Here is a 22,004-nt window from a genome sequence, read left to right as displayed (position 1 = left end):
GGATTAATCTAATAATCTGTCTCTGGAACAGAACATTTTTGCCCTGGGCAGGGTCTTCAACATTGACCAAATCAGCAGTTGGCTCCTGGAAAGGCCCTAAAATGTGTGAAACCACAGTGCCACAGGGCACTAGAGAAGAGGACAACACAGACTTCCCACACAGGAAACATTTTTTTCTTTATTCAGAATTTCCATCAAAACCTTCTTGGGCAACGTCTCAGTGAGGAACATAGAGTTATCGTCTAAAGCCTGTGAACTGAATGGCCGCAGCTCCAGTTCTACCCTGCTCATCAGAAAGCTATGCACAGCCTCTATCCACACTATGAGGACCAATGGATGAAGGTCAGACACTGGCCATTGCATCCTCCAATGAGAAGCCGGTGGTGTGAAGGAAAAACTCCTGTAAGGAGTGTGGTGGTCTCCTTGATTTCATGGTAGAGAAGGCTTTGCTCTGCTTTGCACATGGGTCTGGATGTCAAGGATCGATGTTGCACAGGCCTGGGGGACAGTTGTCTCATGTAGATGGGCTGTGGCAGGGGTCCTATAGCAAACTCGGTGACATTAGGGTGCTCCTGGGCACTAAAGAAAACGATGACACGGGCTTCCCGCACAGGAGGGTTGGTTTCTTTATTCAGAAACTCCTGGACATCCTTCTTCTTGGGCAGTAGTGTCTCAATGAGGAGCACAGAATTCTTGTCTAAAGCCCGTGTGTCTGATGGCTGCAGATCCAGCTCTGTCCTGCTCATCAGGATGCTGTGCACGGCCTGGATCTCCTGGGCGCTCAGGTCTGCCAACACCTGGGCCTTGCCGTTCAACATCCAGTTGGGGTTCCCTGCCATGGTCATCTGTAGAACTGACATGATGGCCGTGCAGCCCAGTGCCAAGCTCCTTTGTGCCAACCCCATGGCTCTGGAACTCAGCAGAAGAGAGGAGGGAACTTAGGTATTTCTCTCTCTAAGCCAGCACCTTGTCTCTAAGCCCTGTCTTTTCTCCAGAGTGTGCTTCCTCCCTTACCCAACTGTGGGTCCTTACTCACAGTTCACAGTGCTGTCTGGGCTCCTGCGTGCAGCCACCTAATGCTTGCCTGGTATGAAAACCTCACAGTCTTTCTTATCCAGATCACTCCTATTTCCACTTCTTTTGGTGTTATTTCAATGGGGGACATTTCTTAGCATGGCCCTCCATGAGTCCCAGCCCAAGTCTTGATCATCCAGGGCAACAAAGGGCTTATGCCCTAGTAGGACAGATGGTTGCACTAACAACAAAACAACAAAACCACCATTTTATACTGCAAATTACCTTTCAGCGGCATGCACTTTGGAGTTTCAGGTGCATGTTAAAGGTACAGTTTCTAGGGTTCAGCTGCCTGAGTTCAATTCCCAGCTGATCACAACACCAAGGACTACTTGTGTGACCTTGCACATGCCATTTAAAGTCTCTAGTGCTCCCCCCTCCAAACTGAAGAATATAATGACAGGAGCTGTGTACAGTTTTCTGGGGTTACAGAGCGAAACAAGGTGAGAAGCATGAGGGACAACTGTGGCCTTCCAGGAGCGCATGTCAGGTTCATGTCTCTTAGATCAAGTGACTCTGATGACAGTTTGGACCACGGCACTGTGGAGATTTTGAGTAATACAAGACTGTCTGGACTGCCACGGGTCTGTGAATCCAGGATGGGCAAACTGCAGCTTCACTTAGCCTTGTTTGGACTCCAGTTGGGTACCAGAGTTGTCTCGACCACCGACGATGTCAGGTGGGACTGAGCTAATTAGAGGAAGCCCCAGTGCTGGATGGGGATTCCCCAGGACTTGCAGCAGGATGAGAGCGGAGCTTGCTCTTTGCTGTTGAGCAGTCGGGCACTGAGTACATGGTGCTCATGTTTCCATCCTTCTAGTTCTACGCCGGCTTCGCTGTGCTGTGGTAGAAATCACATTTACGGAAGGGCAGTTCTACTCTCCAGTATATGGGATGGATCCCTGTGTGGGACCGAGTCTGCATGGCCTTTCTCTCAGTCTCTGCTCCACACTTTATCCACACTGTATTTCCTCTTGTGAATATTTTGTTCTTCTTTTAAGAAGGACTGAAGCATCCATTCTTTGGTATTCCAACTTCTTGAGCTCCGAGTGGTCTGTGTATTGTATCTTGGGTATTCTGAGCTTTTGGGCTAATATCCACTTATCAGTGAGTGCATACCATGTGTGTTCTTTTGTGATATGGTTACCTCACTCAGGATTATATTTTTCTAGTTCCATGGAGTCATTGTTTTTAATAGCTGAGAAATACTCCACTATGTAAATTTATCACATTTTCTGTATCCATTCCTTTGTTGAAGGACATATGAATTTTTCCCAAGTTTGGTCAATGAACATAGTAGAGCATGTGTCCTTGTTATATTTGGAGCATCTTTGGGGTATATGCCCAGGAGTGGTATAGCTGGGTCCTCAGTAGTATTTTATACAATTTTTTGAGGAACTTTCAGCCTGATTTCCAGAATGGTTGTACCAGTTTGCAATCCCACCAACAATGGAGGAGTGTTCCTCATTCTCCATATCCTCACCAGTATCTGCTGTCACTTGAGTTTTTTATCTTAGCCATTCTCACTGGTGTGAGGTGGAATCTAAAGGTTGTTTTGACTTGCATTTCCCTGATGACTAAGGATGTTGAACATTTCTTTAGGTGCTTCTCAACAATTCGATATTCTTAAGTTGAGAATTCTTTGTTTAGTGTTTTCCCCCATTTTTAACAGGGTTATTTGGCTCTCTGGAGTCTAACTTCTTGAGTTCTTTGTATATATTGGCTATTAGTCTTCTACCAGATGTAGGATTCATTAAGATCTTTTCCCAGTCTGTTGGTTGCCATTTTGTCCTGTTGACAATGTCCTTTGTTTTACAGAAGCTTTGCAATTTTATGAGGTCCCATCTGTCAGTTCTTGATCTTAGAGCATATGCCATTCTTGCTCTGTTCAGGAAAATTTCCGCAGGTCCTATGTATTCGAGGCTCTTCCCCACTTTCTCTTCTATTAGTTTCAGTGTATCAGGTTTTATGTGGAGCTCCTTGATCCACTTGGATCTGAAATTGCTAAAAGGTGATAAGAATGGGCCTATTTGCATTCTTCTACATGCTGACCTCCAGTTGAACAAGAATCATTTGTTGAAAATGCTGTCTTTTTTCACTGTATGGTTTTAGCTCCTTTGTCAAAGATCAAGGGACCATAGGTGTGTGAGTTCATTTCTGGGTCTTCAGTTCTATCCCACTGATCTACTTCCTTGTCTCTGTACCAATACCATGAAGTTTTTATTTTTATCACAATTGCTCTGTAATACAGTTGAGGTTGTCAATCGTGACTCCTCCAGCAGATTTTTTATTGTTGAGGATAGTTTTCGATATCCTGGGGTTTTTTGTTATTCCAAATGAATTTGAAAGTTGCTCTTTCCAACCCTATGTAGAGTTCAATTGAAATTTTTACAGGGATTGCTTTGACTCTGTAGATTGCTTTTGGCAAAATGGTCATTTTCATTATATTAATCCTGCCAATCCATGAGCATGGGAGGTCTTTCCATCCTCTGAGATCTTCTTCAATTTTTTTTCTTCAGAGACTTGAAGCTGTTGTCATACAAATCTTGCACTTGCTTGGATATAGTCACACCAAGGTATTTTATATTATTTGTGACAATAGTGAGGGTGTCATTTCCCTAATTTCCTTCTCAATCTGTTTATCCTTTGAGTAGAGGATGGCTACTGATTTGTTTGAGTTAGTTTTATATCCAGCCATTTTGCTGAAATTCTTAATCAGGCTTAGGAGTTCTCTGGTGGAATTCATGGGGTCACTTAAGTATACTGCCATACCATCTGAATTCCTAATATTTGGCCAATCCCACTGATATCTGCTTGCAAGAGAAGAAGCCAAGTGGCTCTGGGCATGGGATTGTTTCTTAGCAGTTCTCAGGAAACATTCTGTGGGCAAAGGATGTGAAGGCTGCCTCTCACTCAGGAGTGATTAAGTGCTAGACATTGAAAGTCTTCTCATCATGATCTTTCATCTAAGGGCGAGACTGTCCATGAGTGTTTCCATCCCGTCCTTGAGTGCAAGGTGACAGACATCCAAATGTACATATAGACACGTGCAAGACTGGAGGATGGAAGGACATACAGACACGTACAATAACCGAGAGAACCTTTCAGCATCCTTTCCTTCCTCTCTGGGACTTTGCACCTGGTCCACGTGATGGCTCACTCCTTCCAGCCTGAGGGCGGCACCTGCCTGACTGTCAACTAACTCTCAGGCAGAAATTGCTTTTGTGGCTCCAGAACTCTCAATGGAGCTGCCAAAGAGCAGGAACGTGGGCCAAGGCTGTTTGCAGTAGAAAACCACCGAATGTTCCTGGGAGTACGGTGTCTGCTCCAGTGTGTGCTGCATGATGTGGTATCTCAGGATCTTGGGCTTGGTGGTGGTCTGCCTCATCTTCAGTGTCTGGAAGCTGCAGAGACATGAGGGAAGATGTAGGAGGGAGCTCTGAAGTCTTCAGGGTTACATCCAAGAGTGAAAAATTGTTTCCTCTTTCCTGTCATCCCTGGGGGATACTTAGATGCCTTCTCTCTTCTGTTCTGGGAAGATGGCTTTTTATTTCAATCTCATCTCATATAAAAGTTAGTTTACTATCTATGTTTTGCTTTGTCATCTTATGTCCTACTTGGTATACCTTACAGGGTTGCACAGAGTGACCTAATCCATGCTTTCTTCATCATCCGCCATCACGGTATAGCTGTCCTAGCTTGTAGAATTGTTCCTCCATACAGATGGGAAGTCAGTTGTCTACAAACTATCGCTGTTCCAGATTTCCCCACAGCAGCTTCCTTAGGTAGACCCATCTTTCAAGTGGGACAGTTCCCCAACAGTCATGTTGAGAGGAAGCTGAAAGCCTCTGGTATTTAAGAGATCTGATATAGAAATCCTTGTTGCAGAGGGCTGTCTTCATCCTGGACTTGGAAGTCATTTTTGGATGTAGTAGACAAACATGGGTGAAGCCATAGAAACCTGTCTGAGCCTGTGGTCCATTCCCTCCCTTGCTGCTAAGAAGCTGTATTTTTGGGTTGAAGCTGAAGGATTTATTGTTTGCCCTTGTGGTGTTCTTAGGCGCTGAGCCAGGTTCTTCACATAGGATTATAGGTACCATGTTGCCCAAATAGGAACATATCGCAGATCCTGTCTTCAGATATCCATTGCCTGACCGTTGTATGTGGGTATTATGGGATGCTATAGAAGTTCAAGGACCAGAGGTTGGAGCCCATAGAGCCCCAGATTTGGCCAACTCTTAGACTTTTGCAGAAAAAGGGCTTATACAAGAAATTTTTATTACTCAGGCAACCAAAATCTGTGGAAAAACATCAATGGGCAGGTCAGTGCTGAGTACTGACCCCTGAGGTACTCTGGTTTGGGTCATTTTTATGTATTCCTATAAACTTCCCAAGATGACTTTTGCTCATCTCTGATACTACATGGCGTCTGAAATTTCTCTTCACCCACCAGCCCAGGCCAGGTCCAGGAAGAGGCTAGTAACAAAGGCAGAGATGAACAAGGAGGCTAAGTCAGTTCCTCATCTCCAATGTTGTCATTCTCCAAGAGCCCAGCAGGATCCCAGGATGGTTCTTTCTGTATAGGTTAAATACTACTTCTGCAATTGCAGTGGATAGTGATTAGCACAGAGACCCACAACTGGCCAAGAGTCTGAGGAGTGCTCTGCCTTGTTACCTCGTGTTGCTATAAACAATCATCACCACTTTGGGTAACCTTGCCTCAGCCCAGTCCTCTTTTTAAACTTTTCTTTTGATCTTTCTTTCTGTGTTTGTGGGAAGTGTGTGCACAACTATGCTTTCATTTGTGTATACATTGGCATGTGTAGGTGCCCTGATGTGTGTGGACTGTAGAGGAGAATACGCTATACTATTCTCCACCCTATTTTTTGAGGCAGCATCTCTCTTTCTCTCTCTGAACCCGGGGTTCACTGAGCTCTTCTTTGTTGTTTGTCCTGGGAGCTCCAGGGATCTGAGTATCTCTTAACTCCAACTCCAGTGCTGTGTTTACAGACATGTTCTGATGTGTGATCAATTGTCCCTGGACATTGGGATCTGGACTCAAGTCCTCACGCTTGCCTAGAAAGCATGTTACTGACTGAGCTGCAATTTGGAGTTCTTTAGGCATGTGCTCCTGAAGGAACCGGGAAAGAAATGTCTACTTCCGTGTTCTTTTTAGCCTTTTGAGACATGCATGTGCCTTACACCTTCCATTCTTGTAAAACTGGATCCTTAGTCTCCTCAGTCTAACCTGAAGAGTAGCAAGCACACTGCCTATGTTATTGTCATTTTCCTCTGCTCTTCAATGTGTTTTGCAGGGCTTTCCCTACAGTCCAGAGATGGCCCTTGCTCTTCTCCTTCTGCATCAGCGGGCACTGCAGTGTTGCCGTGACTGAGTTTATGGCACCATTGTTCCTTACAGCTGGAAAGCTGTCTCCAGAATTCTGTCATTACAGATAGGACTGCAGCGAATCAGCACAGATGGATCTTTTTCTGGTGTTTGAAGATGGATCATGGGGTTAAACCTCAGAGCAATGGCCACAGGTTGAAGGTGTTGGTAAATTTTTTGATTCCTCCTTAGTAGCTTCCTTGCCCATGGTAATCACTGAAGTAGGTTAATTAACTTGTGTCCATGAGAAGGAACCAAAAGACTCAGATATAGGGAACTCCACCCTCTACAGAAACCAAGCATCTTTTTTATTTCTCAATACGCTCCCTTAACTATGGTCATGGAAGTCTTATTGGGTTCAGTAGATTAATTCAAGTGGAGGCCATGGGTATCCAGCTGTGTTTGTGGCACATGCCCACTCAGCTCTAGGAAGCTGCATACAATGGTGGAAGTTGAAAGAGTTGTTGCCTGTCTTTGTGGTGCTCTGAGGCAGGAGCCTAACACTCTCCACACAGGACTTTAGGACTCAATATAGTGGAAAGAAGGAGGCATCAGACAGGCTCTGTCTTCACAGATCTAGTGTCTGTTTAAATTATGGTCTCTGTGTATGGGCATAGGATTGCTTGTCTTTGGAGACCACGGACGGATTCTCTGGAAAACTTGAACATCAGAGCAATAAGCCCATGGAGTTTCTAGGTGAAGCCACCTTAAAGATATTTTCAGAGTGGGGGATGAGCAGGAATCTTACTATCACCCAGGCCACCAAATACTGTGGGCGGGACACAGGCTTCAGTGGGTAGGTCAGTAGTAACTACTGGCCATCTGAAGGTATTCTGATTTAGGATGTTTTTAGTGTGCCTCTCAAACTTTCTGATATATCCTCAGCCTGTACTAGAAAGAGATGGGTCCATTTGTCATGGTCTCTGAATCTTCCCTCCATTCAGCCACAATCCCAATCTTGGGATCGGGGCCAGTCGATGTATGTGCTACCAAGGATGTTGGAAGTGGGCAGAGAGGACTGGATGGACTCTATTTTATTTTTCAATGCTCTTGTTCTGAAAGAAGGCCTCAGAGACCATAGGGATCTCAGGATTGATCTGCCTGTGGATGGTGCTGCACCACTCAGCTTAATATCACTGAGTCACTGCCACCTGCTGGCTCAGAAGACACCAGGCAGCTCTGGGAATGAGGTGGCTTTCTCTGGACAGTGGATATGCAGGATTAACTTCTGAGTGACAGTGAAGAGTCCCCAGACCATGTCCATAAGCGCGACCTGCATGTCCACAGGTGTGTCCCCTTCAGACAGTGCCACAAGCATCTTGCATTCTGACCTTATAGGGGGTTTACTGATCCCCAAAGCACAATTCAGTAAATGCAATCAGGAACGAAGGGAACAGCTAGTAGAAGTTCTAGCATCTGTAGGGAAATGTCCCCTGCGCTGTCACATGGAGAGTCAGAATGGACTGCACTAAGGACAGACATATGATGGGCATAGAAACCTCCCAGGTCCTGTAAGAGAGGAGGGAGGACACCTCTGTGCTCTTGGGCAGTGTGTCCTGGAGATTCATTTTGTCCATTTGTCTATCCTCCTATCTATGGGCCATTTTTTCTGCATTATATCAGAACTTCTTTAATCTACAGTGCTGCCACAGGGTCTCCAGGCCCATGAGGTGCAGGATCTTCTATCTCATGCTGTAAGATAAACCAGATGCAAACATGTCTGTATTCCAGGGTCAGCCGTGTTGGTGAAGATTAGGCATAGGCAGCCACAGAGTTAAGAAGCTGGTAGTGTTGAGGGATGTCTAATGAAGATATTTCGTGGCCTTCTTCCATGTGCTATAGAGGAAGCCACACTCTATGTTAGAGATGGGTCTGCAAATCTGTGCTTGCCATGAAAGAGGGCATAGCTCACTGTGGGTGTTGCCATCCTTGCACAGATGGCTATGGATTGTATATGAGCCAGTGATCTGTGTTCCTCCATGGTTTCTGCCCTCAGATTCCTGATTGAAAGTTCATGTCCTGACTTTTCTTAGTGAGAGACGGTTACTTGGAAGTTTGCCCCAAGTCTCTTTTGATCATGGCATTTATCACAGCCACAGAGAAGCCAAGTAGGACATGTGTGTGCACACATGAGAAGGGCAAAGGTCTAAATTGTGTGTCTTACTTAGCTGTTTCCCTTTTGGCGACACCGCCTCTCATGGAATTTGGAAATCTAACTAATTCAGTTAGACTTGCTGACCAGCGAGTTCTAGACATTCTAGCTGTAGGCAAAAATCTGTCTGTCCCAACAGCACTGAGGTTACCGATGCAACTGTGCTCAGCTTTACATGGATATTGGACCACATGCTTATTATGCTAGTGAATTACTGATATACCCCTTGTCCCAACACCCATTCTCGAGCTGTTCAGGGCTGTGTTTCTAATGGAAGCACTATGGAAAACTTGTCTTTTCCTGAGTCACATAGGCACCCATATGTCTTCCAACTCCAATCCCTGGAAAGACAGACTTCACGACCATTCTCTTATTTCATAGAAGCTGGCACCCTTTGCATGCTACTCTGTGCTTTTTTTTTTTCTACCAGTAGGTAGGTCCTGAGGGCTTTCCCTTTAGCCAGGCTGTCCAGCATTAAACCCCTTTCTCCATCACCAGGTACCACAGTGCAATTGTGCCCTACTTTATTGAACTGTTCTTCCCCACAGCTAGAAAATCTGTTGTTTCCAGGCTTCTGTTGTTATGAACAATACTTCAGTGAATCAGAGTACACTTATACACATACGGGTAAAGTAGCAGTCCTCAACCTGTGGTTTGCTACCCATTTGGTAAACCTCAATCTCCAGAAATACTTACATTATGATTCATAGCAGTAGCAAAATCACAGTTATGAAGTAGCAATGAAAATAATTTTATGGTTGGGGGGTCACCACAACATGAGGAACTGAATTAAGAGGTTTTAGTACTATTAAGATTGAGAACCATTATTATAAAGAGATTCTGGAGCAGTGGCCAAAGAAGGGAGGTGTTGGAAATTTCAGTGACCATTCCCCATAGCATCTCCTTGTGTGTGCCCACTATTGCCATGGGACGATTCTACTGAGAGGAAGTCGAAAACGTCAGCCATTGAAATCCAGGATCTCATGGACTTCTTTTGCCCTAGGTGTGGAGTTTAGCTGCCCAACTGAGCACACAGCACTCTCTCCCTCAGCTCTAAGAAGCATTGTAAAGTGGTGGGAGTTAAGTGTTGCTCTGTCTCTGTGGAGCTCTCATGCTGTCCCCAAGAAGATAGCACTGAGTCCATCATATAGGGTTGTACATAAAACTGTAGCTGAAATGGGGTGGCATCATGAAGGTCTTGTCCCTAGCAATCCAGCACTATACATGATTGTGATTTTTGTCCTTAGGCTACAACATCAGGTCTCTGGAAACCATCAAGGGGCCCTCTGGGAAAAATCTGAATGGCTGAAGCAAGGAGCCCATGGAGTTCTAGGTGGGGTTGTGCTTGAGACATCCTTAAAGTCAGGGATGTGTAGGAAGCCACTGAATTCTGTGGAAGAAACACAGGCTTCAGTGAGCAGGAAGGTGCTGATTATCAGCCATCTGAGGACTCTGCCTTGGGTATTTACAGATGTGCCTCCGGTCTTCCAGACAGGTCCTCAGTAGTGTCTTAAAGATGCGGGTAAATCTATCATTGCTGTGGCTATTCCAGGGGGCCTTCCCCAGCATGGAGAGGGTGCGTCCTGACAGGGCAGCCCACAGAGGAGAGAAAGAGTCAACAATGGGAGGGAGAGAGGGAGCCAGGCATCAGGGTCAGGGAAATCTCTCAGCTGACTTGCTAGAAATTAGACTGCTTCATTTTTGCTGCTCTGACTAACTAGAAACCAAGTGCTTCTTTATTTATACAGGTTCCACAGAACAAAGACAGCCTAAGGGTCATCCAAGTGGTACAGAATATATGTTTGACTTTTTATTACATCTCCAGGGTTACAAATACAAAAAGAATAGATTATTATTATTATTATATTATTATATTATTATCATGATCATTATTATTCGTATAACTCCAATTTAAAGACACCAAAGACTGTCTTCTCCAAAGCAATTACATTTATTATACGACAGCCTGCTTTTATGCTGGCAGTGTTTGCTATTTGAAGTCAGACAAACGAAATATCTGAACCAGTCCTTTCATGAATAGCCAATACTAGTGCCTAGCTTCTTTTACAATATGTTTCATCACCTATGCTATGAAGTAGAAAAAGTTTATTTTAGTCAATCTATCTTATTTACTGAGTTTTTTTCCTCCAGAAGTGGACCCTGAACGATCTTTAAACTACATTTTCAGAGCACTTCTAAGCCTATAATAAAAAGCGACCTTGACACCATAATGTATTCTCCTGGCCAGTCAGAGTTTGTCAGTTGTCTCTGTTTACTCTGCACCGATTATGCTGTTTGACTTTACAGCAGATACCCCAAGAAGATTCCTGAGTAATGGCTTCATCTAGCAATGTTCTTAGTCATCTTCAGAGCATAAGGAAGACTTCCAAATAGTGGCCAGATAGTGTTAATTTTAGGATTTTCCTAAAAAAAAATGACTCAGACATAATTTTTCTCAGGAAAAGAAATAAAATGAACCATAATGCAGAAAGTCCCCAAGAATGCAGCATGCAGAGACCAAACCTGAAATTGAGAGCTAGAAGGACGGCAATTCCAGGAATCCTTTCGGTTTTGCTGGAATTGTGTCAAGAAACTGTGCTGGCTTCGTGACTCTCACCCTTTCTATTGGATATGGCTGTGTCCTATCATGAACTTGAGCCCTCATCATACAGCAAGCAACTGTTCCAGGGATTGGTCCAGGCAGAACTAAGGCCAGACGTAGACAGGGCAGACCACTTCAGTGCCTCTTCTTCAATACGTTCATTGTTCTGAAATAACAACATTGGGCAATGTTGGGGTTGGGGTATGTGTCTTATGTACAGGATGTACAGAAAAATCCAGCACCCCTTCTTCTTGGGCAGCAGTACTACAATGAGAAACATTAAGCTCTTGGTCAATGTTGATGTCCACTTTCTTCTGACCCCAGCACGTGAGCACTCATGGATGGGAATTCCTTGACCTTATCATCAGGGTCCACATGGGCACTCTGCTACTGCTGTCTGCATCGCCAGGATAACATTGCCCAGCCCAGGCTCCCGCATGCCAACTCCATGGCTCTGGATTGCACCAGAGGAGAGAGAACACAGATACTTTCTGATCCAAGCTAGCCTTAGAGCAGCTATTTCTCATCTCTCTCCTATCATGTGAGCTTTCTCCTCTAAGCCAGAGCTGTGATCTCTAGGTTTCCATTCACCTCTAGTGCTATTCAGGACCCACCCTGTGTGTGTATTTCCTTCCTCACCTACAAATATCTTATGATTTGCCTTATGTAGATAAAGTTTCATGATTTCCCATTTTCTCAGTGTGTCATTTGCAGAAGATTCTTTGGCAGATCAACCCCGAGTCAAAGCAGCCCAAGGCTTGGTGTTAAAAGAGTCAAAGTGTTATGTCCTGGAGTGGCAGAGGACAATGATGAGAAAAAAACTACCTCTAGTGTGATAAGTTACCATTTGGGGAATGCATTTTGAAGTTTACTGTAAATGCCCCAGCTCTGGGGTCAAGCTGCCTGGGTTGAAGTCCAGGGAAATCACACGACAAAGGACAAGCTATGTGAACCTGGACACGTTTAAATTCTCTAGGCTTCCATTGTAATAATTGTGAGGTGGAAATAAACATGGTAGGATGCACATCCTGCTCTACATCCAGTGGAGGTTAGAAAGCTCTCAGCAAGTGTGAAGTGTATGAGACAATGTCAGCTTTCCAGGAACGCAAGGAATGTTGGGCTAAAGTGAATGTTGTTGATGCAGCATAGGCCCCAGGTCAACAGAGGTCCTGACCGAGGCAGACGGCTTGGACTTAGCTAAGTTGTGAAGCAAGAACGGGAAAGTCCTGCCCTGCTCAGCCTTCTCTGACTTCCCAATTGGGTAAGCAAGTCTGGGTCTCTTGACTATGAAAACTGTAGAGTTTAGGTCGTTCTAGGTAACGAGTTAGGAAGAAGCCCTCTTCCTTTTACTTTTTGGGGAAGACATGGCTGATGTTTTTACAGCCCAATCCTATCCCCAAGCCACCGGTAATGTTTGCAATGGAGGAAGAACTTCTGTTCATTGTTTGGGTGTAAGGATGCCTGATAGTCTCTGCTGCATGCAGATTCCATAAGAAGTCTCACTGTTGTACATATATGGTGGTGATGTCACTGTCACAAGCCCTGGTTTCTCCATAGCCTAACCAGCAGAAGCCCTTCTGCATGGGTATTCTCTCAGGGGAGCTACCTTGTGCCTGTCTCGGATACAAAAGTGTTCCATCAGACTATAAAATTCCACTCAAGGTCCCTCTGGGTCTCTAGCTGCACCTTCACTCCTGTAGGCAGAATGAAGTCCAGAGGCCTGGCTTAGTCCTTTGGCCTGTAAACAGGTAGAAGAATTCTGAGAAGTCTTTGCTGTTCTAGGTGATTAACTGCCTCAGATTCTTCAGATTTCAATCCCTGTGGAGGAACCGGCAGAAAATTCCTTTATTCCTGGTCAGATAGAGAGAGGTGTAGAGAGGTTCAGAGGTCTGTGTTGCTGCGTGTCCTCACCAGCAGGGGGCACTGGACTTGGGTGATTTTCAACTAAAAATGGCTTGCAATGAATTAGAAAAGGCAAGCTAGAGCAAAACTGGCTCACTGGCACAAATACCACAGGAGGAACCAACCACTTCTGATTGGACTCAAGACCCATTCTGCAAGTTGGAATTCACATCAGACACCATTATCAGGGAAAGAGTCTATAATTAGACAGGTCATAGGACCTAGGGGAGAAACTACCAGTATTATTCTGCTAAATGTGGATAGTATTAAACGGACTTATTGTTCTTTCCATACATAGGTAGGTAGATAGATAGATAGATAGATAGATAGATAGATAGATAGATAGATGAATATATATACATATATATGTATATGTATATGTATATGTATATGTATATGTATATGTATATGTATATGTATATGTATATGTATATGTATATGTATATGTATATGTATATGTATATGTATATGTATATGTATATGTATATGATGTATATGTATATGTATATGTATATGTATATGTATATGTATATGTATATGTATATGTATATGTATATGTATATGTATATGTATATGTATATGTATATGTATATGTATATGTATATGTATATGTATATGTATATGTATAAAACACAAATGCAGTATAGCAAATAGAAAACAGAAGAAGAAAGACTGGGTGTAGGTAATAAAGTAGGTCGTGAAAGATGATATAAAGCTAATTGCTGAGAGGGCCCCATGCACAGTAGGCGCTGCTCAGGGTCCGACTTTCATCAGGTTCTGTATAAAAACTTTGGTTGACTGATTAATGAAATAATCATATGCTGAAGGGAACAGGAAGTACTTGTGTTTAGAAGGAAAAATAATTGTAGCAAATGCTAAATATTTCAAAGTAGTATTAGTAAAATTGAGGCCTTTGAGAAATACCAAAGAAGAGCTGAAGAGCAAAGAAACAAGCAAAAGACAGGAGGACTCCCCACTCCCCCAGTCAAAGAGTTCTACAACCCTGCAGGACATTTTCCTGGGAAAGCAGCAGCTCTCTTTCAATTTGTCCTTAGAGAATTTTGAATAAAATTGTTAAACACAGTGGGGAAGAGAGCTGAACACCCAGGAGTGCAGACATCCTGAGACTGCAGGACAGGCTGCCACCTCTGCACACCTCTGCCCACATCCCCGGTCCAAGGGGAAACTGCACAGTGCCTCTGGGCACAGGGATATAGGAACAGATAGCCACCCGGTACCCGCAGTTCTGGTCTGCACCCAGGACGGAACTGAACTGGCCAAACAGCTCCTTGCACCCAAATCCCGTGGGGGAGAGAGCTGGACCCGCAGAAGTGTGGATACTCCTGATAAGTCAGAGAATACCCTCTGCCCATAGTCCAGACCCAAGAGAGAATCACCTAGTGCCAACTGTGCCCCCTGGGTGCAAGGACCAAGGAACAATCAGGGGCAGGACTCTTTGATTCCTGCCCAAGCCTAGAGCTGAAAGACAGTCTCCAGGAGAACCCACACACCTGAGAGCAGAGCACCTGTTCTCAGGAAAGGCTGAAAGAAAACAGGAAAACAGTTCTACAGGAGAGCTGACACAGAGGACTACAGAGGGTCAAGTCACTCTCAGAAACAGCAAGACAAGCAAACACCAGAGACAACCCAATGGCTAGAGGCAAGCACAGGAACCTAAGCAACAAAAACCAAGACTACTTGGCATCATCAGAGCCCAGTTCTCCCACCAAAGAAAATACTGGATATCCAAAACATACCAGAAAAGCAAGATTTAGATTTAAAATCACATTTTTGGATAATGATGGAGGACTTTAAGAAAGTCATAAAGAACTCCCTTACAGAAATGCAGGAAGGCAGCATGGGCCAAGAGCTGCTGGGGCTGAGCCCGGCCCTCCGTGGGCCACGAGCTGCCGCCACCACGTTAATCCCGCCTCCCTTTCCCCCTCTGGTCGCCTGGCGCACAGGGCTTCCTCAGCTGCCTCAAGGGGCTCAAGTGAAGCTATGGGTGATTGAGGCCAAGGATCTGCCAGCCAAGAAGTATCTGTGTGAACTGTGCCTGGACGATGTACTCTATGCCCGTACCACGGGTAAGCTCAAGACGGACAATGTCTTCTGGGGAGAGCACTTTGAGCTCCATAACCTGCCGCCCCTGCGCAGTCACTGTCCACCTGTACCGGGAAACTGACAAGAAGAAGAAAAAGGAACGCAAGAGCTACCTGGGCCTGGTGAGCCTGCCTGCTGCCTCTGTGGCTGGGCGGCAGTTTGTGGAGAAGTGGTACCCAGTAGTGACACCCAATCCCAAGGGTGGCAAAGGCCCTGGGCCCATGATCCAAATCAAGGCACGCTACCAGACCATCACCATCTTGCCTATGGAGATGTAGAAGGAATTTGCTGAGCACATCATTAACCACTACCTGAGGCTGTGTGCGGCCCTTGAGCCCATCCTCAGTGCCAAGACCAAGGAGGAGATGGCGTTGGCTCTGGTGCACATCCTGCAGAGCACGGGAAAGGTGAAGGACTTTCTAACAGACCTGATGATGTCAGAGGTGGACCGCTGTGGGTACAATGAGCACCTCATCTTCTGGGAAAACACATTGGCCACCAAGGCCATCGAGGAATACCTCAAACTCGTGGGCCAGAAGTACCTGCAGGACACACTAGGTGAGTTCATCAAAGCTCTGTAGAGGAGTTAGACGAAAACTGGGAAGTGGACACGAGTAAGTGTTCAGCCATTGACTTCCCCGAGCACCAGGGCAACCTCAAGATGTGTTGAGAGCTGGCCTTCTGCAAGATCATCCACTCCTACTGTGTCTTCCCTCACAGTGTGACATCTACTGTGACATCTCCCTCATGGGGCAGGAGCAACCTGATATCAGTGAACGACTCATTAGCGCCTCCCTCTTCCTTCCCTTCCTGTGCCCTGCCATCATGTTGCTCTCTCGCTCTTCAACCTGCTTCAGCTCGCACCCTCACACTCATCGCCAAAGTCACCCAGAACCTGGCCAACTTTGCCAAGTTTGTCAGCAAAGAGGAATACATGTCATTCATGAACCAGTTCCTGGAGCACGAGTGGATCAACATGCAGCCCTTCCTGTTGGAGATCTCCAACCCTGAGACTCTTTCTAACACAGCAGGCTTCGAGGGCTACATAGACCTGGGCTGGAAGCTCTCTAGCTTACACTCTCTGCTCTGGGAAGCTGTCAGCCAGTTTGATCAGAGCATTGTATCCAAGCTGGGACCCCTGCCGTGTATCCTGAGGGATGTCCACACAGCACCGAGTACTCCAGGCAGTGGGCAGCTCCCTGGCACCAATGACCTGGCCTCCACCCCAGGCTCTGGCATCAGCAGTGTCTCAGCTGGGCTTCAGAAGATGGTGATTGAGAATGATCTCTCTGGTCTGATAGATTTCACCCAGTTACCGTCTCCAACCCCCGAAAACAAGGACTTGTTTTTTGTCACAAGGTCCTCCGGGGTCTAGCCTTCACCTGCCCGCAGCTCAAGCTACTCAGAAGCCAACGAGCCTGACCTGCAGATGGCCAATGGCAGCAAGAGCCTGTCCATGGTGGACCTCTAGGACGCCCGCACACTGGACAGGGAGGCATGTTCCCCAGTGGGCCCCGAAGCCCTTCCTGCTGACAGGCAGGTACCTGCAACTCAGCTGGTGACTGGGTGGCCAGCCCGGGCAGCCCCAGTGAGTCCGGCAGGATTGGCCATAGTGCGGCGGGCAGTGCCAACACCAACCACACCAGGCACCTCCAGGGGTGCACCAGGCCGGCCCCAGTTGTTGGCCCCACTCTCCTTCCAGAATCCCGTGTACCAGATGGCTGCTGGCCTGCCACTGTCACCCCGTGGCCTTGGTGACTCAGGCTCTGAGGGCCACAGCTCCCTGAGCTCTCCCAGCAATAGTGAAGAGCTGGCAGCCGCTGCCAAACTAGGAAGTTTTAGCACTGCTGCTGAGGAGCTGGCACGGTGGCCTGGTGAACTGGCACGGAGTCAGATATCACTGACTGAGAAGGGTGGTCAGCCAACAGTGCCGAGGCAAAATAGCCCAGGTCCCCAGGGGAGGATTGACCCGCTGTCACCGCCACCACCACCACCACCACCACCCCCCGGGCAGGACACCTCCTACCATGCTGAGCACCCTACAATACCCACGACCCTCAAGTGGAACCCTGGCATCAGCATCACCTGACTGGGCTGGCCCTGGCACCCGGCTGCGGCAACAGTCCTCCTCTTCCGAGGGAGACAGCCCGGAGTTGAAGCCCCGCGCCTAGCACAAGCAGGGCCCTTCACTGGTCAGTCCCAATGCTCTGGACCTCACGGCCGCTTGGCTCTTGACTATGAACGCGCAGTTGTTAGAAGACGAGTGTCTTGGCCCACGACACCTCCCCCCCCAAGGTATAGGCTAAGGAGTAATGAGGAGCTCAGCCAAGCAGAAAAGGATCTGGCAGTGCTGCAAGACAAGCTGCGGATCTCCACCAAGAAGCTGGAGGAGTACAGACCCTGTTCAAGTGCCAGGAGGAGACGACGCAGAAGCTGGTGCTCGAGTACCAGGCTCGGCTGGAGGAGGGCGAGGAGCGGCTGCGGCGGCAGCAGAAAGACAAGGACATCCAGATGAAGGGCATCAGCAGCAGTATGCATTAGAAACAAAAGCCCGCTTGCTCGCTTGCTGAAACACAGGGTCTTTTAAATTGAGCGTGCGCACTGCATGGGAACTAGCGACCCTGGAGGATGTTAGAGTTGCTCCCTCTCCAAGACAGCAGCAGCCTGCATCAGGCTCCATGTGTGCAGACGCCTCTCCTCACCCTCCCAGCCCCAGTCAAGGACCCAGGCACTGCAGGCAGGGAGGGGCGCACCCCACAGCTGGGGCTGGCTTACCCCAGCTCTAGGCTGTTCTGTAGCATATCTGACCCTCCCTCCCCCTTTGTGGAACAGAGATGGGCAGGAGCTTGAGTCTCTCTTGGGTTCCCATCTGTTCCCACACTCTAGATTCCAAGCTCCGGTTCTGAGTCACCTAGGGCAGGAGCCTTTGCCCAGACAGCAGAATGGGGCTAGGCAAGCTGCACTCAGTGCTCCTAGAGATCTCACTAGAAAGGGTGGAGGTATGGCCTAGCTCTGCTGCACCTCAAACTCAGTCCACGGACAGGCAAGGGTAAAGGGTAGATGCCCTGGACTTTTAGCTGTAACCTATAACCCAGTTAGGCTGCAGACCAGTGCTGGGAGAGGGCGTGGCCATCAAGGGTCAGAGACCTTAGGAAGGAAGGAGGTGGGGCTGAGGTCCTGTCACTGCCTCTTCCTGCCCCACTCCTATCCACACCCCTGCCCCTGTGCATTTCAGCAGGGGTGGCCTCTCGGGCAGGGCCTGGCCTGGCCTGGGTCTTGCCCTTCTAATGTCCAGGGAGCCCTGTTTTCCTTCCCACCCACACTGTCGCCCATGCCTCTTTAAAGTGACCTCTGTCTGAGCGCCTCCTAGCAATATGGGGAAGTCCCCAGGCCTGGACAGGAGAGCGCAGGGCCAGATGCAATGGCCCCTCTGGCGGGGTTGTTGGCTCTCAGGCCAAGAGACTTATTACCTCGTGCAAACACTGTAAAACTGTAGACTCTCCACAGATTTTTATCTTAATTGCAAGTCTGCCGACTTTTGTAAATGTTCTTGGTGTTTGACTGTAACGGAACTATTTCACCCAAGGGATGTACATAGTCCTTTAGTCCTGGTGCTGCAAGGGCTGGCCAGGACACTGCTCTCACTGTTGATACAGCCTAGAGAAGGGTGCTGGGCAGGACGAAGAGCTTTGCAGTCTAGGTGTCTGTCTGTCTTTTCCCTGCCTGGGACATTGGTTGGCTTTCAAGCATGCTGTTGGGGTGGGAGGTTGATGAGGGCACAGGCCCCAATGGGGCCAGTAGAGCATCCTCCTGCCCCACAGCTTTGGGGCTGAGCTCTGGCCACAGCAAGGGCTGGTGTTGCCAGAGGCCCTGCTCTGGGAAGGCCCTGGCCACTGACACCCAGGCTCTGCAGGAGTGAGGGGCCCCTCCCCTGCCAACATAGACTTTTTATTCAACTCGTATGTTAGGGTGAAGGAAACTGCCAAACTTCATCTGAGCGAAGACTTCTGACTGCCCAGGGGTGGGGGTGGGAACCAGGGCCAGAGCTCCACATGTGCCCCAGCACCTGCCCGAGGGACACTCCTCTCTCATACCCTAACGACTGGGAGCCAGACTGTCTAGGGAACCAGCCCCTCTTTTCTATATACTTAGCCACAAGGTTACCATCAACCCCACTGTGCCTAGCACCCCCTTTTGTAAGTATGTAAAAAGGAAAAAGGCAAACATCAGAGTCAGCCAGAGCCCTTCCCTCTGCCGAGACTTTTAACCCTGTAATAATGTACAGAGACGTTGTTAGTGTCCGAAGACTCTATGTGGCTGTGCAATTTCTGTACACTTGCAATTAGAACCATTAAAGATTTATTAAGCTATTTTTAAAAAATTAAAAAAAAAGAAATGCAGGAAAACACAAGTAAACAAGTAGTAGAAGCCCTTAGAGAGGAAACACAAAAAAGATTTACAGGAAAACACAACCAAACAGGTGAAGGAATTAAAAATGGAAATAGAAACAATAAAGAAAGCACAAAGGGAGACAACCCTGGATATAGAAAACCTAAGGAAGAGACAAGGAGCCAAAGACACAAGCATCACCAACAGAATACAAGAGATAGAAGAGAGAATCTCAGGGGCAGAAGATACCATAGAAATCATGGACACAACTGTCAAAGATAATGTAAAATGCAAAAATCTCCTAGACCAAAAGATACAAGAAGCCTAGAGAACTCCAAATAGATTGGACCAGAAGAGAAATTCCTCCCGTCACATAATAGTTAAAACACCAAATGCACAAAATAGAGAAGGAATATTAAAAGCAGTAAAGGAAAAAGGTCAACTGATCTATAAAGACAGACTTATAAGAATTACACCAGACTTCTCACCAGAGACAGTGAAATCCAGAAGATCCTGAACAGATATCGTACAGACCCTAAGAGAACACAAATGCCAGCCCAAGTTAGTGTATTCAGCAAAGCTTTCAATTAATATAGATGGAGAAACCAAGATATTCCATGACTAATCCAAGTTGACACAATATCTTTTTATAAATCCAGCCCTACAAAGGATAATAGATGGAAAGCTCCAACACAAGGAGAGAAAATACATGATGCAGAAAGAAAGAATACAATTTCCTTACAATGAAACCAAAAGAGAGACAAACAAATATAATTCCAACTCTAATAACAAAAATAACAGGAAGTGACAATCACTATTCCTTAATATCTCTCAACATCAATGGACTCAATTCCCAATAAAAAGCCACAGACTAACAGACTGGATATGTAAAGAGGACCCAGCATTTTGATGCATTCAGGAAATACAACTCAGAGACAAAGATAGACACTACCTCAGAGTAAATGGCTGGAAAACAAATTTCCAATCAAATGGCCCGAAGAAACAAGCTGGAGTTGACATTCTAATAACAAATAAAATTGACTTTAAACCAAAAGTCATTAAAAAAGATAAGGAAGGACACTTCATATTCGTCAAAGGAAAAATCTACCAAGATGAACTCTCAATCCTAAATATCTATGCTCCAAATGCAAGGGCACCTACATTCATAAAAGAAACCTTACTAAAGCTCAAAGCACACACTGCACCTCACACAATAATAGTAGGAGATTTCAACACCCCACTCTCATCACTGGACAGATCATGGAAACAGAAATTAAACAGAGATGTAGACAGACTAAGAGAAGTCATGAGCCAAATGGACTTAACAGATATTTATAGAACATTCTATCCTAAAGCAAAAGAATTTACCTTCTTCTCACCACCTCATGGTACCTTCTCCAAAATTGACCATATAATCGGTGACAAAACAGGCCTCAACAGATAAAGGAAGATAGAAATAATCCCATGCATCCTATCAGATCACCACGCACTGAAAATGGTCATCAATAACAACAATAAAAATGACATAAAGCCCACATATGCATAGAAGTTGAACAATGCTCTACTCAATGACAGCTTGGTCAAAGAAGAAATAAAGAAAGAAATTAAAGACTTCTTAGAATTTAATGAAAATGAAGATACAACATTCCCAAACTTATGGGACACAATGAAAGCTGTGCTAAGAGGAAAACTCATAGCGCTGAGTGCCTGCAGAAAGAAACAGGAGAGAGCATATGTCAGCAGCTTGACAGCACACCTAATAGATCTAGAACAAAAAGAAATAAATAAACCCAAGAGGAGTGGAAGGCAGGAAATAATAAAACTCAGAGCTGAAACCAACCAAGTAGAAACGAAATGGACTACACAAAGAATCAACAAACCAGGAGCTGGTTCTTTGAGAAAACCAGCAAGATAGATGAACTCTTAGCCAGACTAACCAGAGGTCACAGAGAGTGTATCCAAATTATCAAAATCAGAAATGAAAAGGGAGATGTAACAACAGCATCTGAAGAAATTAAAAAAAATCATCAGATCCTACTACAAAGTCTATATTCAACAAAACTGGAAAATCTGGAGGAAATGGGCAATTTTTTAGACAGAAACCAGGTACCAAAGTTAAATCAGGAACAGATAAACCATCTAAGCAACTCCATAACTCCTAAAGAAATAGAAGCAGTTATTAAAAGTCTCCCAACCAAAATGAGCCCAAGACCAGATGGGTTCAGTGCAGAATTCTATCAGACCTCCATAGAAGACCTCATACCAATCCTGTCCAAACTATTCCACAAAACAGAAACAGTCGGAGCACTAACAAACTCCTTCTAGAAGCCACTATTACTCTTATACATAAACCACACAAAGACTCAACAAAGAAAGGGAACCTCAGAAAGGGAACC

At 46.0% G+C, this 22,004-nt stretch overlaps 1 pseudogene; it reads left to right on the top strand.

Annotated features, from left to right (window-relative positions):
• Window positions 1-14,892: 14,892 nt before the first annotated feature.
• Dab2ip-ps1 (DAB2 interacting protein, pseudogene 1) lies at window positions 14,893-21,351 on the top strand (annotated as a pseudogene).
• The last annotated feature ends 653 nt before the right edge of the window (window positions 21,352-22,004 follow it).

The sequence above is a fragment of the Rattus norvegicus genome, chromosome 4 (assembly GCF_036323735.1).
Source record: "Rattus norvegicus strain BN/NHsdMcwi chromosome 4, GRCr8, whole genome shotgun sequence".
In the NCBI taxonomy this organism is placed as follows: domain Eukaryota; kingdom Metazoa; phylum Chordata; class Mammalia; order Rodentia; family Muridae; genus Rattus; species Rattus norvegicus.
This window is presented reverse-complemented; position numbering and strand designations above follow the sequence as displayed.